Consider the following 18,802-nt stretch of genomic DNA (forward strand, 5'->3'; position numbering starts at 1 on the left):
GTCTTAGATGGATTTTCAGGTTATAATCAGGTTGTTGTACATCCAGAAGATCAGGAAAAGACCACCTTCACTACTCCTTAGGGCACTTTCATGTACTCCAATATGCCTTTTGGACTGATGAATGCTATGGCTACTTTTCAGAGGGCCATGGACATAGCCTTTGTGGGAGAGAAGGACAAGTTTGTCCTTATTTATCTTGATGACATAACAGTCTTCTCCAGTAGTCACAAAGACCATTTACAACATTTGAAGAAGGTATTCCTAAAGTGCAGACAGTTTGGAGTTTCGGTGAACCCAAAGAAGTCACAGTTTTCTCTAGAAGAAGGCAAACTTCTAGGACATATTGTTTCTGCTGAAGGTGTGAAGATTGATCCAAAGAGGGTTCAAGCAATTCAGACATTGTCCATCCCAAGGTCAAAAATGGACATTCAATCCTTCCTAGGTAAGATTAACTTTGTAAGGAGGTTCATTCCAAACTTTGCAGAGCTAGTAAAGCACATCACTTCCATGCTAAAGAAAGGATCAGAAATAAAATGGACAGATGCTTCAAGAAGCTCTTTTGAAGCCATCAAGTAAGCTATCATGGAAGCTCCCACTCTAATCAACCCAGATTACACTAAGGATTTTTGTATCTTCTCTTTTGCCTCTTATGATACACTTGCAGTAGTTCTATTGCAGAAAAATGATGAAGGCATAGAGCACCCCGTGGCCTTTTTCAGCAAAACTCTAAGGGATGTTGAACTAAGGTATGACCTTATTGAAAAACAAGCTTATGCTCTCATAAATCCTTAAAGGCATTCAGAATTTATATTTTACATTCCAAAGTGGTTGCATATGTACCTTCAGTCTCAGTAAAAGATGTCTTAACTCAGCCAAATATTGATGGAAAGAGAGCTAAATGGATTGCAAAATTCATAGAGTTTAACATATAGGTGAAGCCCACTAAGCTTGTCAAGGGCCAGGGCTTGGCTAAACTTATTGCTCAAGAAAATTGCAGCTTGTTAGAAATAAATTGCATGGGTCTAAATTCAGATGATGAGCAGACAGAGGGAGTAGCAGAAGAGCAAAATCAAAATTAGTCTATGGCTGAAAATCTAGCCACCTGTGAATGGCATTCCAACATAGTTCATTTTTTGCAGAAGCTAGAAGTCCCTCTAGGGCTTAGCTCAAGTGAAGCCTGGGCCATTAAACTCATATCATCCAAATTTTGCATTAACAAAAATCTGCTTTATTGGAAAGACCCATCAGGAATCCTCTTGAGATGTCTAGATAAAGAACAATCTATGGAAGTCACACACCAGTTCCATTCTAGCATCTGTGGAGGGCATCATTATTGGAAAACCACAGCCCACAAAATTATGAGGGCTGGGTATTATTGGGCTACTCTATTCTCTGATGTGTTTTCTTTTGTGAAATCTTGTGACAAGTGTCTGAGGTTTGCAGGAAGACGGTAGCTAAAATCTCCGCCCTTGAAGCCAGTACATGTCAATGGTCCCTTCCAGCAGTGGGGCTTGGACTTTATAGGTGAGATCAACCCACATTCTAGTGGCCAACACAAATGGATCTTAGTAGCCATTGATTATTTCACCAAGTGGATTGAGGCTATACCCACTAAGAATGCCAATCATCAAGTTGTCATAAAGTTCTTGAATGAGAATATTTTCACTAGATTTTGGTTTCCCAACCAAACTAGTCACTAATAATGAAAAAAATTTCAAGGCAAAGGAATTGGTGGACATGACTGAATCCATGGGCATTCAAGTGGTGCATTCTACCTCATATTATCCCCAAGGCAATGGCCTAGCAGAATCATTTAACAAGAGTCTGGTAAGGGTAATCAAAAAACTATTAGAGGACAAAAAAAAGAGCTGGGATTCCAAGTTGAAGTTTGCGTTATGGGCTGACAGAGTTATCATCAAAAAGTCCATAGGGAATTCTCTATTTAAGCTGGTTTATGGTGCTGATGATGTTTTCCCTATCCAGTTGATTCTCCCTGTGGCTAAATTCTTGCAAGAAGAACAAGATGAAGAGAATGACATGGTAAGAAGAAAGAATAACTTGGTTGAACTACAACAGATCAAATAGCAGTTGGTTGAGAAGTCAAAAGCTCATCAGAAGAAAATCAAAGAAACCTTTGACGGGAAGGCAAAAGTGGAAAATTTCCAACTTGGTGACTGGGTGCTTAAATGGGATGCATTCAAGGAAAAGAAAGGTAATCATGGTAAGTTTGACTCCTTATGGACAGGTCCATTTGTCATCGCTCAAATTCAGCAGAACAATACCTTTATTCTACACAATCTGGAAGGAGGGGATGTTTTTGGTAGCCTAATCAATGGGCGGTTCTTGAAACTATATTTCATTTAAAGCTTTAAAGCCTTGATATTGTAAATATGTTTTTTCCAGTTTTTATTTCATTGAAAAATAGACTCCATGCCCAATGGAACATTAGGAGGAAGATTTGATCTTTTTTTTTACAGGAAAGGCATTATTCTGTGATTCTTGAAACCTCATAGGGAGGATTTCATCCCCAAAAGGAGCCAGTGTTAACCTTGTTGGAAAATGGCCCAAAAATGGATCCAAATATGCTCTTTAAAGTCTCCATAAGCCAGAAAAATCATGCCAGTGGATCCAAATATGTTCTTGAAGTCTTCAAAATCTTCTCAAGATCATCCAAAGATCGAAGCCATCACATGCCGAGAGCCCTTGGAAGGGCAGAAAAACACTATTGGGAGGCTAAAACACCGCAAAATAGTGAAAAGCAAAGTATTGCAGGCATGAACATAGCAACGCACAACTGCCGTTAGATCTGGCCGATCAACGGCCCAGATCTAAGCGAAAAATCGCAATGAGCGCTGCAGAGAGGATGACTTAAGGATGGGTGCAAGACACCCTCGATCAACGATCTCCGATGATCGGATCGGCGGGTCGCAATCGACGGAGGCAGGCCAGTGAAATAAACATGGACCGAGTGGATATGCAATTGTGATCAGCGATGCAACGTGGACAGTCGATCAAGCAACGCAGATCGACAACCCACATCACGTTGCAAGAGTCGCTATCGGAGAAATACAAGGAGCGCGCTTACAGTGGCCCTGGGCACGAGCGATATGTGATTGCGATCAGAGCACATCGCTATATCGTAACGGAGTAGCACCAAGGGGCAGGGCCTTTACACATTCATATGCGCGATGCGATAATCGGACCCGATGGTTATATACATAATATTTCATAAGATTTCAATCCACAGGAAGGCCATTTTTAATGTATTTTGTGTATTTTCGTTATATAACGAAAATACAAAGGGAGCCTTGGGCAGTGCCGATGTGATAAATCCTGGACCCAAAAGGGTTCAGGAATGAAAATTTATAAAATTTGAGATCCGCATAAAGCCATTTTTTTAATGTATTTCGCATATTTTCGTATTTCAAAGAAATAAAAAGGAAACCAAGGAGCGGCGCCGATGCGATAATGCCTGGACCCGAAAGGGTTCGGGAAGGGAAATATATAATATTTGAAGTCTGGAGGGAGCCATTGTCAATGTATTTCCCTTGTTTTTTAACACATTCCAGAATACGAAGGGAAGCAAGGGAACAGGCCATGTACGACTTGCGATAGTGACCCTAAGGGCGGACCCGATAGAGGGATAGGCCATGATTAAGGACTTTTGAAGTCTGGAAGAACAGAGCTTGGCGACATTTTTATAGTGTTGCTGTGTTTTTTGTATTAAATAGAAAACATTCATATAAACATTTAGAAGATAACAGAGGCCGGGAAATAACTGCCGAGGGACAGAGGCTAAGAATGGTCATGGAGCAGACAGCGCAGCTTGCCCAATACAAACAGAAACATCATGGGGCATCGACAGCGCTTAGCCCAAAAACAACAAAATCGATTATGGGGCATCTCTAGCACGAGAGAGCTCCTTGCCAGCACAGCAAACCACCTAAACGCGGTTACTCTTCTGTCAAAAGAAGGAACCTTCGAGCCCATGCTTACCTAGTCAGGGCATCAGTCAGTTAACAAGATAGGGAGGATAGATTAAGACTCCGAACCTTTGAGAGCTTAGGAGCATTGTAAAAGGCCTATAAAAGGCCGAAAGCTAAATGTAACAAGGGTTTAACTTTTGGAGATTGTTGCTACTCTGTTCCTTCAAGCTTCTCACTTCATTCTAGAATTATAAGCTTCTTTTGCTATTATATGTTCAATGCCCATTTTCTCTTCTATTCTAAGCTTGCACTTGAACATGTTGTTCATGTTTCTTTTGTGTCTAAGGCCAGATACATGTCATCTTATCTCTTCTTTGATAAATTAGATTTGCAAGTTTCTTTTACTGCCTATAGCTATCCATTCATATATGTTTGTATATGCATCTGTTGATATAGTCAGTATTCTCCATCTATTCATTGAATCTACAAACTATTGAGCATTAGTGGTCTAAAGCCTTGTAAATCTTAGGGTGTTCATGCATGTCTTGAGTGAGAATAGAGCTGAAATGGTTATCTGACTTGATCCAAACCATCATCCATTCCAATAGTTCAAAGAACAATATTGAAGATTATATGTTACTAGGCATCTCCGATCTGCAACCTAGGAGAGTTTCCTGGAGTGATAACAAGTCCAGATGGGTAAACTCATCGATCTTTTCATATTTTAAGAGTCTGAAAAGGACCATGAAAATAACAACTCTATGACCTATCTGATTAGTTTAATGAGACTAGACAGGAAAACTCGTCGATCTTTTCATGTTTTGAGAGTCTGAAAAGGATCATAAAAAGAGTGACTCTATATCTTTTCTGTGTAATTTAAAGAGTCCAGACTAGACAACTCGGTGGTATTTTCATATTTAGAGATTCTAAAAAGATAATAAATAACAACTCCATGGTGGTCCCTTTGTCATAGTTGTTAACCGGGTGCGACAAAAGGTTAATAGTATACTCGGATCGGTTACTTTTCCGTAAATTAATCTATTGAATCCGGATAAAGAGAAACCTATGTTCAATAGATGTTGACCTCATTTTGTTACGAGTACGAGGAGATGGAGTAAACTCGTTTTTTGTTGTGAATTTTTAATGAGTCACGCGACGACAAACTCAATACCTTCATCAAATTTTAACTAGTAAAATGAAGAAAACTCAAGGTATCTTTTTCAGTTTATTGAGTAAGGAAAAAGAGGTAAAAGAACTGCTCATTCCTTCTTTGTAGATTTAACAAGCTCGAAGAAGGGGAAAAACTCTAGGATTTTTCGTTTTAAGAGCAAGAAATGATCCCAAAAAAGCAAGTGCTCTTGTTGTTTTCATAGATTTTTAAGGAGACCGGTGACAAAACCTTGGGATTTTTCAGTTTAACGAGCGAGAAAACTACCTAAAAGAATGCTCAAGTCATCTTTATAAATGTTTAACGAGCCTAAAGAAAAAACTCGGGATTTTTTCAGTTTTATGAGCGAGAAAAAAGTGCCTAAAAAGAATGCTGTAATGGTCTTTTTCAGTTTAATGAGCTAGAAAAATAGCGAAAAAGAGTTGCTCGGACTGTCGTCATGTGTGTTTAACGAGCCCAATGATGGCAAACTCGAGCATTTTTCAGTTTTTAGAGCGAGAAAACATCCCATAATAGAAAGCACTCATATAAGACATATTTCATTAAAATTGGAAACATTTTATTACAAGGACAACACCAGAATTGAGTTTTTTGGTTATTTTGAAATTCTAAATCCACTATTTAATTCCAAATTTAATGAAATATGTGTTATATCTTCTTTGTAGTAGTTTAACGAGCCCAAAGAAGGAGACTCGAGGTTTTTCGGATTAACGAGCAAGAAAATACCATAAAAAGAATGCTTGAATCTTCTTTGTAGTAGTTTAACGAGCCCAAAGAAGGAGACTCGAGGTTTTTCGGCTTAACAAGCAAGAAAAATACCATAAAAAGAATGCTCGATCTTCTTCATGGTAGTTTAATGAGCCCAAAGAAGGAGACTCGAGGTTTTTTCGGATTAACGAGCAAGAAAAATACCGTAAAAAGAATTCTTGATCTTCTTCGTGGTAGTTTAATGAGCTTGAAGAAGGAGACTCGAGGATTTTTCGGATTAACGAGTAAGAAAAATACCAGAAAAAGAATGCTTGAACTTTCTTGATCTCATCCTTGACAATAGAAGGGTCTATGCCATGCATTTCCTCATAAGACCAAGGGAAAACATCACAAAAGTCCTTAAAAGGGCAAGTGAAGCTCACAATTTCCTCAGGATTGCAATTGGCTACAATCTGTTTGTTTTCCATGATGCTTGTCTTGACTGAAATATCGATGAGCAATGTCTTTGAAATATGGCCCATGTTTCCCTCCGAGTCCAAAGTTTGGATAGTCATATAAGGTGAGGAAACAATTTCAGATGCATCAGATGACAGGATTTGAAGAGGCATCATGTTCGAATCAGATATCGAAACACGATGGTGTGAGTCCTCCCAAGGTCACTCTTCTAAACTCATGATTTCTCTAATAGCTTCATCCATAGGTAGGACTTGATTGAGTGGATCGAAAGGAGCGGTTATGGGAGGGGCAATGGGACTATTGGCCATAACCAAAGTGATCGGAGATTCAAATGCAGATTGAATGGCTTGGTAGGCCAATTTAGCTGGTGACAGTGACATTTTTTCTCTGTAAGTGTCAATGTTTGAAGGGGTCGGGAGGATCCAAGGATTGGTTGGTTCATGAGGAACGGATGAAACCATAGAGACCATTTGTGGAACCATGGCAGCGTAAGAGGGAAATAACCCATCAGGGAAGAACCCTTCAGTAGACCAGTACCAATACTGACATAAGTGTCAGGTACACCACCCACTAAGGGTACAAAGCTGCTAGGTAATGAGGAGTAATCTAGGGTGCACAAGGACAGCTGGTCCACTATGACTATCTTTCCATCCAAGGGAAATATGATGATGTGAAAGACCGAAGATATAATGGAATTCATGGCATAAGTCCAATTGCGGCCCAAAAGCAGATTATAGTCGAGTTTATGATCCATGATGACAATATCTACCATTACCATTTTTCCACTCAAGGTGATGGGATAGCTAGCTAGGTAACCTTTTGGGATGAAAGTGTGGCCGTCGAAAGCTTTAAGGGAATTTGACGACGGGGTTAGGGTTGGAGAACCCAGAGCGAGCCAACATGAAGCCAACATGATTGAGGTAGAAGCACCTTCATCAAAGGCAATTCTATGTATACCTTTACCTTTCGAAAATATTTGAACTTGAAATGCAAGCTGGTGAGAAAGGGGAGGTTCACACTTTTCCATGTTGAAAATTGCAAGCATGGAATCCTGTGGGTCGATACCACCAATGGCTAAAAGCAAAGCTTTCCTTTGTGCTGGACATGTTTGTAATACTATGAGCGCCGACATAGTCGATGGTGCTTGCGCCAAGTCTTCTACAATGCTATATTTTTGGGCGGCACGTGCAGATGTATTGTGCATTGTGCGTCAAAGTGCCCCTTTAGGAGGGCGAATCACAAGGTCAGCAATTGGCCTTTCGATATGAAAATCATTAGGCAGCGGTGGGTTTTGACTTGAGGAAGGTTCCTCTACATGAGTGATAGGAGCTCCATAATATTTGGCTCTTGTTTGTAGATCTATCGTTTCAAAGGTGAAAAAGGTAGAGGACCCTTCACCAGCTGAAGGATGTTGCGAACCACTATTGCCCCCTTGCGGGTATAACGGTTGGTTTGCAATCAGGTGTTGCTGTTGCTAAGTGGGGAAAGGATTATTCAAGATAGCGGGGGTCCTACCAGTATCCTTTTTAGTAATGAAATATGTGCATTCCTGAAGACATGGACACAGATATGTCATGTGGTCTTCAACACAGATTTTGCAAGGGAATCTGTCGGGTTTATCCTTTCCATCGTCAGGAGGCGTAGTGGCCTTCTGTTTTGGGCTTTGCTTCTTTATTGATTGCTCCTCAGAAGGAGCGTTCTTTTTCTTATTCTTCTTGTCATAACCATCGGGTTTTTGCGTAGACTGGATAGAGTTTATCACGGTGGTAGGAAGAGTAGTCGATTTGGTAGTAGTGGGAGCGTTGGAGTTGCGAGGGGCATTAGGGATTACATCGTAAAGCGTGCCAGACTGTGAATATATCAGATCTAAGTGTTGGGCATGATGTATGGATTGGTATTCTATGACCGCACCACCTAAAATGACATCTTTAGGGACTTGTAGAACTAGTCCGCTAAGAGATGTTCTAGGAGGGGAGGTTTGACTAACCTTCGCCTACGTCTCCATTCATGTATATGATCAGAGATGTGGGTGGCAGTATCCTGATGTAGTGAAGTGAGGAGCTCTGTCCCAGTCTCATAGCGGATGGGTAGCTGGAAGTGCTTTAGGAATTCCATCGCTAGAGCATCGAAGGTATTTACTGACATGCGTGGTAACTCAATGTACCACTTAGCTGTGTTGCCAGTGAGGGTGCGGGGAAAAAGATGTAATCGGACACTATCATCCACCATGGAGTTGGAAACACACCAAAGATGATAGGTGGTGATATGGGTGCTCGGATCCTCCCCTTGTTTCCCTTCGAACTTGGGGATGTCTATTGGTATTTTATGCGGGATCGGCAGCCAAAGTAAGTTATGGTAGATGGGGTCATTTGTAAGTTTGTACAAGTCGGGGATATCCAATGTTGCCAAGAAAGGAAAAGTGTGTGGTGCCCCGACTCAGACCAAGGCGATGACATATGACTTGAGGATCCTTGCGGTCCTCCCATCATTTGAGTCCCAATATTATACATAGGCTACATGGTATAGTAGTTACCTTGGGGTATGGCATTGTAATGTGGATTTCCATGGGGATTCTGATGCTGGGGTATCAAATTGCCCCAAGGATAAGTAGTGCCCCCTTGACTCATTTGAATTTGTGAGTAGGGTACCCCCATGGATTGGTTGGGACCTCCTTGAGGATTCCCGCCTGCCACAAAACTAACCATATGTCCTTGATTGACATAAGGAACGCTCATGTCAATCAATGACTGACCATGCGTGCCTGAGAATGGAGGGGGAACTGTTACGTTCCTGACCGGTATGTGCATATTAGGAATGCCCCCAAATACTTGAATCTGCGGGTTTGAACTATATAATGGTTGTCGACCATATTGTTGGTTGATGGGAACTGTGCTAATAGTTCTATATTGAGTGTTATAAGGAGCATTGTATGTAGCACTTGTCGAATGTATACAGTTTGACACTAAAGGGGTGTAACCTGGCATCGACAAGGTTCCACTTGTGGAGGGTGTCATGTGAGTGTTTGTACCTGGGACAAATGGGATAGCGGGGTTCACCATCAACAGTGTTGTTATCACCAAAATAGGGGTTTACATTGTTCCTAGTCATCGTCTTAGATAAGTGTCAAGTCACGCTATGTTTTAATGGGTAGGTGATAGGTTAGGACTCCCAAAGTTTTCATTTTTCATATCCAAATAAAGTCTAACATCCTTTTTTCCATGTTTCATAAGTCTTACATTCTTTTTAGAAACTCATAGCTTAAGCCATTTTGAAAATTTTTGGAATTAGCCCCGAAACCACATTTTCATAGCGCAGACAATGTAAAATGTCTATTTTGCACTATGAAAATGCTGCTCTTTTCGTAGCGCTTTTCCTTGCATGCTACGAAAGTGGGAATTCATAGAACAGTCTTGTCAAACATCAATCTGTTAGCATTCCATTAAAATTTTCATTATTAGGTGTCAGCTAGGAGTCGATCCTTAAGCATGCCACCATCCAAACTCATCATTTCAAATTTAGGGCTCATTAGGAAAGATATTTTCAAATTCGAAAGGGCTGGCTAGTCTCATCGTTTTAGTTTGCATGCAAACCCTCAAACATAATTGTTTTCGAATAGTAAGCTTTGGTAATTTTCCACCAAGGTTTTCCTCATCCATAATTTAGGTGAGGCTGACCACCATTGGCAAGTGAGGTTGATCAATAGTATTTCAAGCAAGGCTGGTTTTGTCATAGGAATTTAGAAGGAAAGATGACAGAGGAGAAGAAATGTCACAGGTCTAGTCATTGCTTGAGAATAGAGCTTGAAAGCACTGAGGTCTTGATCAGAGACAAAGAAGTTGTAGAAGCCTTCAAGAAAGCAGGATGCTGGAAGTTTTGTAAGAAATTGTAGGGAGGACATACTTAGGTGACAAAGGAGTTTGCACTACATTTCACTGGCTCTAGGACAAAGGTTGGAATGCTGAACTTGCAAATTTCCCCAGAGGTCATAGCGTTGGTGACAGAAATTCTAGGGGGAAAGAGACATGGTTCAAAAACTTCAAATTCGACATGGAACCTTGTAAGGTGTTCTTAAAGCTAGAGTTTTCAGAAACTGACTTAACCAAGGCAGTTCCCAAAGGCTACATCAAGGACAGATATACCAACTCGCTCTTCAACATTCAACGTTATTTCACCTGTGAAGGCAGATATCAAAAGGTTTATTCATATCAATTTAAACTCTTGTTACATTTTACTGGTATGATTTCTCTAGATTTGCCTTACTTCTTATTTTGAAGTGTAGCTAAGATGGCAGACAAAGTACAGTTGAAATCTCAAGGATGTGAAACTTCCCTGTTTCATCATGGTCTAATTAAACTGATAGTTCTACATGAACTCAAGAGGATCAACAAAGAATGGTCTTCGTTTTTGTTTTTATGTGACTTTGGAGCATAAAAACAAGGTATAGACATTAGCCCTAGGGTTAAAGGAACTCCATCAGCAGAAACCAGCAAGTCAGTAATGTCCAGGGCAAAAAGGTATGTTAAGTTGAAACCTAGGAAGCAGGTGAAAGAAAAAGTAAGAAAAGCACCAGTAGTCATCCTTGAAACTCCTAAATATACAAAGGAAAGATGCCTGAGGTTAAGGGAATGACACAAGAATAGTCAACCAACAAACCAATTCAAAAGAGATTGACTAGAAGTCAAATTGCAAAGGAGAAAGGTAAAACAGTGATCTCGGGAGAAGGTTCTAGCTTGAAGGGTGATTTAAATGATATTATAAAAGCCATTGATATTGCAGAATCCCCTTTGGTGCAGGTAGATGTGATAAAAACTGATCAAGGAAAGTCAAAGAAAATGAAACCCTCCAAGAAATTGGAATTTGAGGATGATGTCACAGCATTTGTTTTCAAACCCAGAAAACCGTTAACCAGGCAATCCAAGAAGATGTAAGAGTCCAATATTGAGCTGGGGAGAACAGAAGAAACATTTGCTGTTGAAGAAGAGTTGATTGACATTTCGTCTCCAAAACCTGAAGGTGACAAAAGTACAGTTCCTGCCACTCAGACAGAAAAAGCTAGTTATGAGGTTATGGAAGAAAGGTTAAAAGCTGCCGACGATGAAATTTCTAGACTAAGAGTGAGAGCAAGAGAGCATGCTTCTGAAAGGACAAATTTGAAAAGGATGAAAGCTCTCTAGGAAGCTAAAAAGGTGTCCAAACTAGAAATAGTAAATAGTGAAACTCAATACTTTACCTGGACTGTTCCTGCAATCAAAGAAGCCAGATTTGTAAGGAAGATAAATGTTCAGCTGAGAGCTACAAACGGGATATTGAAGAGGAAAATTGAATATCTAGAAATACAACTAACCAAATCTGGAAAAGGGTCTACAACAATAATGAAACAGGGTGTTGAAAAGGGGCAGTGAAGGAGATATATTAAAACAGTTTTGGCACATAAAAAGAGTTTTGGCATATAAAAGGAAGAACAATTGTGAAGAAGAACATCTATAAGGGTAAGTGATTTTGATTTTTGGTTGATCATATCAGTCTTCATGGAATTTTGAAAAACTCCCAAACTACAGATTTTTGAAGGCCGTGTTGAAAAAGAGCATACACAACAGTTTCGTAGCACGCTATGAAACTGCTGAAGTTGATCATTTAGCACTTATGGATGCTTTTCGGAGGTAAGGTTTGATTAGTTCCAAATTTTGAAGTTGCTAGTAGACATGGGATCATGTATGAAGTCTCAGATGGTAGTGGTGTAGAAAGCAAAGTCCTAGGAAGTATTTCATAAATGACATAAAAGTTGTGCTACGAAAACAGAGTATTTTCGTAGCACAGTCATGTTTTGTCTTTCCTCCATATTTTCGAGTTTCCTTTTCTTTACACAGGTGGAAAATGAAATGTTAATGGGTTATTAGTGCATGCCACATGTATACTAGCAAAAACTACTCGGAGATAAGCAGAAGGGATTAAGGGCCTTAAAAGGAGGAACTCTGTCTCCTAGTTATCAGGACAGTTAGGTCATGACTCAATAGGTTTTGTAACAGCACTGAGGACATCATCAAGCTCAAAGACATGGGTGGGTAGCTGATAAAAGAATGTATTGAAGTCATAGATAAGGTTGTTAAAAGCATGTTTTAGGAGTTTCACTCCTATTTGTATTAGGACTCTTAAAGACAACTAGATGTCAAGTTGTAATTCAGTAGTTTGTTTTATGAAAAGATAGGTGTCTAAGTTAGGAATTCAAATTCCTCTAAAGATGGATCATAGTATCCAAGGTTGTAAAACTCTATATAAAGCTTGAGAATCGAATTCCTCAGGGTTGGTAATTTCATTAGCAAAATAAAGTTGTATTATTGTAGGGAAATGTGGTTTTCATACTTAATACTGAGATCAGTTTGACTACTCAAGATTCACAAGGATTTTATGTGTTTGATGTTCTTATGGCCTTGTTCAATTACTTATTTGCTGTGGTATGAGCTTGTGATACTTAGAATTCATTGGGAAATGCTCTAACTTCCTTCACATGCTTGTAAACTGTGTTGATTCATTGTGTTACTGTTTTACTTATAAACCTAAACTCTAAGTTCCTTGACTTCCATGTTTTGTTGATCATGTTGTTTTGTTGAAGACTATTTTGACTCCATAGCCCAATAGATGTTTGCTAATCTTTGATTCAACCAGTAAACCAGTTATACATTTTTCCATTTTTGTTCCTAGAGTTAGCCATCTAATCATTAATCAAAAATCTTAAACCTATTTAGAGAGCCCTCTCAAGTTGAGGAGGCTAAGCCTAAAACAAAAGATTGGTTTGAAAGAGTTACTTAGAGTCTACTTGATCAGTAGCCTATCAGGGTCAGATTTTGTGATAACATTTTGGTGCGTCTATTGAGAGTCTAAAGATTACTCATTCCCGAAATTAAGAAGCTGAACTTCTAAAGGTAGAAAGAGCTCAGAAAGTTTCTTGAGGCTGTAATCTACCTTGGTGACTCCATATATTTTCAAAGATTTAAAGGTGCCTTCGAGAAGGAGATACACTCAAAGGAATCCCGATCCCAATCCACCTACCATTGGAGACAATCCAAACACTGCTTCAAGAGTTAGTCAAATATTTTCACTAATATCAGGTACTCCATCTTATTCAAAATATTTGCTCTCTGAATTCTCAAGAAGTCCTAAAGACAAAAAGGTTGATGATAAAATTCATGAAGTGTTGTTTAGATCAGAAAATGAAGAGGAACTCATTGGTATTATCTTAGACTTGCAAAAGAGAGGAATTGATACCTCAGCCCTAGTATCACAAGAAGACAAAGAAGAGTTTTGGGAAATTGTTACCTCTGAGCTATTTCTAGAAAAAGAGGCTTTAGATAAATTGAAAGAACTTGACCCTTTCAAAGTCCTGCTAAAATCTAAAGCTGGTTTACCTCTTCCAAATTGGAGTTCATTTGTTAGTGGTTTATAGAAACCAAGCAGTCCTCCTCATATCAGTTCTTCATCTTCTGTTCCTATTATTCCTACAACTACTGTTCCTCCTTTAATCATGACTGCACCTGCTAGGTATGCCCCACTCGTGCTCCCTATTGTTTTGCATGACCTTCCTAGTAAATATGCTGCTAGGATCCCTACTTGGGGTGGTGATGAAGAAATTACAACAGAAGAACATGTAGACAGATTTAATGATTTTGTTGACAGAGAAGAAGTTGATGATGAGGATGTGAAGCTAAGACTATTTGCACAACCCTTTATTGGTGAATTTAGAAAATGGTTTAAAGCTCTTACACTGGGAAGCATTCGAAACTGGGTTGAATTTGAAGACAGTTTTCTAAGAAAATGGGGAAATAGAACTAATCTAGTCCAAGCACTTACTGAATATAACAACCTTAGAAGGGCATTTGATGAAACTGTTCAAAATTTTTCAAAAAGATTCAATAAAGTGTTTAATTTAATTCCAGCTCAGTTGAAACCTCCAGAGGTCCTTGCACAAATGAGATATGCTGAAGCATTTGATTCTGACTTTTCTCTTTTGTTGAGAGAAAGAGAATCACCCACACTTGCTGAAATGCAAAGTAATGCAGTAAAGGGGTAAACATGATAGCTACTAAAAAATCAAAAATGGGAAAAGCTAAATTGAAAGAAGAAGAGAAAGCTTCCTCTTCAACTCCTGAAGAAAAATTAGACTCAATGATGAAAACCATGGAGAAGTTGATGGATAGGTTAGCTCTTGTAAATACTTCTTCTCCTCCTGTACAACATGAACCTCAATTTAGAAACCCTCAATTTAGGATACCCCAAAACCAACAAAGACCAAGAGAAAATAGAAATCAGCAACCTGACCTCCAGTGAGACCTCCTTTTCAGCAGAATTTGGTTGATGAAGAAGATGATCCTGAAATTCCTGAAGAATCTATCCATTGTCTTGATGAAGAGATGTCAGGAATTTTCTTGACTAAAGAAGAGCATGATGAGTCAGATTTGGTTAATCAAGGGGAAGAACCTTCAGATTATCTTAAAGGGTATCAGCATGCTATCTTTGAAATGCAAAAACAATACAACCTTAGAAATAGAAATGTGTCGATTATTGCAAACAAAGAGTAGCCTAAGAAAGATCCTTCAAAGGTTGTTGAAGCCAAAAATGATACCCCAAAGGTTGCTGAAGGTAAGAAATATTCTCCACTTGGTAGAAACAACACTCAACTTCCTCCTCCTATCAAAGAAGCTGAAAAGTCTGTTTTTGTTTTCAACCTTGAGAATGAAATTTCAAAGATTAAAATATTAGTCCCTTTTAGTGAGATTCTCAAGGTAAATCAATATAGAAGCAAGATTGTTGAGATGTTAAATTCACAACCAGGAGCTGTCGATATTTTGAATGTCCAAGAAGATAATCCTACTATATATTTGGATCCAAGGTTAGAAGATGATCAAAATGAAGAGTTTCCTCCTTTCTATGTAAGCATTAGTATTCATGATATGACTTTACATAATGCTATGTTGGATTCAGGGGCTTCTCATAATCTCATGCCCAAAGTAATTATGGAAAGGTTAGGGTTACAAGTAACAAGACCATATAAGGATTTGTTTTCTTTTGACTCAAAAAGAGTCCAATGTATTGGTTTAATTAAAGATGTTGTTGTTGGTCTAACACAAATCCCAGCAGAGACAATTGTTATGGACATTGTTGTGGCTGATATTCCACCAAAGTTTTGGATGTTTCTATCAAGATCATGGGCAGCAAAAATTAAAGGCACAATGCAGATGGACCTTACTTATGCCACCATTCCTGTTTTTGGTGAACAAAGGAGATTGTATCGGGAGACTAGAATGGCTTATATGGTAAGTAGCAAAGATAAACCTCAGAATTTTCCTATTTATTCATTTGATACTGAACTTGGATCCGCCATTCTTTTTAATGAGTCAATTGATAGTGGTCTGGAAGAAATGAAAGTAGAAAATCAGCACTCAGAAAATCAACAAGAAAATGAAAAAGAGATGAAAGGATGGTGGTAATTATACTTTGATGGATCAGTAGGAAAAGAAGGGGTAGGAGCAGGAGTTTGGATTACAAGTCCAAGTGATGAGAGTAAGTTTTACTCTTACAAACTGAATTTTGATTGCGCAAATAACATGGCTGAATATGAATCTTTGATTTTGGGTCTAGATGTTTTGATAAGAATGAAGGCTTAGAATATTTCTTTTTTTGGAGATGCTGAATTGGTCATTAAACAAGTTTAGGGTGTCTACAAAACAAAGGATATAAGAATGAAAGCATACAAAAATCTAGTTTTAGACATGTTGGAGAATTTTCAAGCCTATTCTTTCATTGTCAAAACTAGAGACCAAAATTCCATTGCTGATTCTCTTTCTGTTTCGGAAAGTCTTTTTGTCATTCCTATTCATTCTTCTAAGAAATATGAGATTGAAGTTCATCATAGACCAACTATACTAGATAATGTCACCAATTGGCACTTTTTTGAAGATGATCAACAGGTAAAGAATTTTACTGAGCTGAAAGAAAAATTTGAAAGTACTCAAGTAGATCAATAAAAAATGCTTGTTGAGTCTAAAGAAAATTCTGAAGTCTTGCAATTGAAGAATAATTCAATACCAAAGGGTCTTATTCCTCTTGAGAAGCTTTTTGATCAGAATGATGTGTTCAAATCACTAAAGATACAAGATAATGAGGAAGAAGTAGAAAGTTGTAATCTGGGTACATCGGCTTTGCCTAAAATGATCAAAATTTCAAAGTTTCTTTTAGTTGATATGAAATTCAAATATATTGAGATGATGAAGAGGTTTGTTGATGTTTTTGCTTGGAGTTATGCTGACTTAAAACAATATGATCCTTTCATTATTCAACATACTATTCCTATTAAAGAAAATGAGAAACCATTCAAACAGAAGTTGAGAAGAATTAATCCCCTTCTCATGCCATTGATTGAAAAGGAGATTAAGAAGATTTTTGATGCTAAAATCATTATCCCAATCAGATTCTCAAATTGGCTTTCAAATTTGGTTCCGGTTAGAAAGAAGAGTGGAGAAATCAGAATTTGTATTGATTTCAGGAATTTGAATAAGGCTTCATTAAAGGACAACTATCATCTTCCAAAGATGGATTCAATTCTACAAAATATTGTTGGTTCACAAAGAATGTCTATGCTTGATGGCTTCTCAGGGTACAATCAGATTCTTGTGCATCCAGATGATCAGGAGAAAATAGCCTTCACAACACCATGGGGCACATTCATGTACACCAAGATGCCTTTTGGTCTCATGAATGCGGGAGCTACTTTTCAAAGAGCAATGGACATTGCTTTTTTTGAAGAAAAGGATAAGACAGTGGTTGTTTATCTTGATGACATAACAGTCTTTTCAAAGAAAGAAGAAGATCACCTGAAGCACCTAGAAAAAATTCTGCTGAAATGTAGAAGGTTTGGTATCTCTCTTAATCCTACTAAAAGCATCTTTGCTTTAACTACAGGAAAATTACTTGGTCATATTATTTCTGAATATGGAATTAGGATTGATCCTAACAGAGTTAACACCATTAAAAAGGTAGATTTGCCAAGAAGTAGGAAAGAAATTCAATCATTTCTTGGGAAAGTGAATTTTGTTAGGCACTTCATTCCTAACTTTGTTGAGACTGTCAAAGATATAACAAGGATTTTAAAGAAAGGATTTGATATTAAATGGACAACTGAGGCAAAGAAGTCTTTTGAGAAATTTAAGAAGGCACTCACACAAGCATTGGTACTCATCAATCCAGATTTCTCAAAAGAATTTTTGGTTTTCACATTTGCTTTCGAAAATACAATTGCTGGAGTTTTGCTTCAAAAGGGAAAGCAAGGTATTGAACAACCTATCTCTTTCTTTAGTAGAGCATTAGCTAATGCTAAGTTGAAGTATAATATTCTAGAAAAATAGGTTTATGCTTTGGTAAAAGCTATTAAAGACTTCAGGATTTACATTTTGCATTCTCACATTGTGGCATATGTTCCAAGTACTGTGGTGAAAGATATTCTAACTCAGGCAGATCCTGATGGCAAAAGGGGAAAATGGATCGCAAAATTGCTGGAATATGATATAGACATCAAAGCAACCAAATTGGTGAAGGGACAAGGGTTGGCAAAGTTAATGACTCAGTCAAACTTGGATCGTCTTGACATAAATCTGAATGCAAAAATATCAAAAATTTCTAATGATGAGGAAGAATTGGTTCCAATTGATGAGAAATATCTTGTTTCAGATTGGTACAAAGATGTGGTATTTGTTTTACAACATCACAAATCTCCCACTGATCTAACAAAATCCAAAGCAAGGTTTGTTAAGCTGAAATCTTTGAGATATTTTATATTTGACAGAAATCTGTTTTGGAAAGATACAGGAGGAATTTTGCTGAATTGTTTACTTGAAGAAGAGGTTGAAAAGGTCATTGAAGAATTCCATAAAGGTGATTGTGGAGAACACCATTATTGGAAGGCTACATCAAATAAGATTCTAAGAGCGGGATATTTTTGGCCAACAATGTTTAAAGACATTTACAAAAGAGTTGCTGCATGTCATGAATGCCAAATTTTTGAAGGAAGAAGAAAACTTTTACCTCTACCTTTGATTCCTATCTATGTGGAAGCACCCTTCCAGCAGTGGGGGTTAGATTTTATTGGAGAAATACATCCATCATCATCAGGACAACATCGGTGGATTCTCACAGCAACAGACTACTTCACCAAATGGATAGAGGCGATCCCAACAAGGCAAGCTAATGATTCTGTAATTATTTCATTTCTAGAGAATAATATATTGTCTTGATTTAGCTGCCCCATGAATATTATAACAGATAATGCTCAAGCTTTCAAGTCTAAGAAAATGATTAATTTCTGTCATCAATATCACATCACTCTTGGACACTCTACAACATACTATCCGCAAGGAAATGGTCTTGCTAAATCATCAAATAAGAGTGTTGTAAGAATCATCAAAAAGGTATTGCAGGAGAACAAGAAAGCTTGGCATTTAAAGCTGAAGTACGCCTTATGGGCTGATAGGATATGTGCAAAGAGATCAATTGGGAC

Source organism: Pinus tabuliformis, chromosome 5_1 (assembly GCF_031772625.1).
Source record: "Pinus tabuliformis cultivar Carrire ecotype Pingquan chromosome 5_1, CPIR1, whole genome shotgun sequence".
Classification (NCBI taxonomy): Eukaryota; Viridiplantae; Streptophyta; class Pinopsida; order Pinales; family Pinaceae; genus Pinus; species Pinus tabuliformis.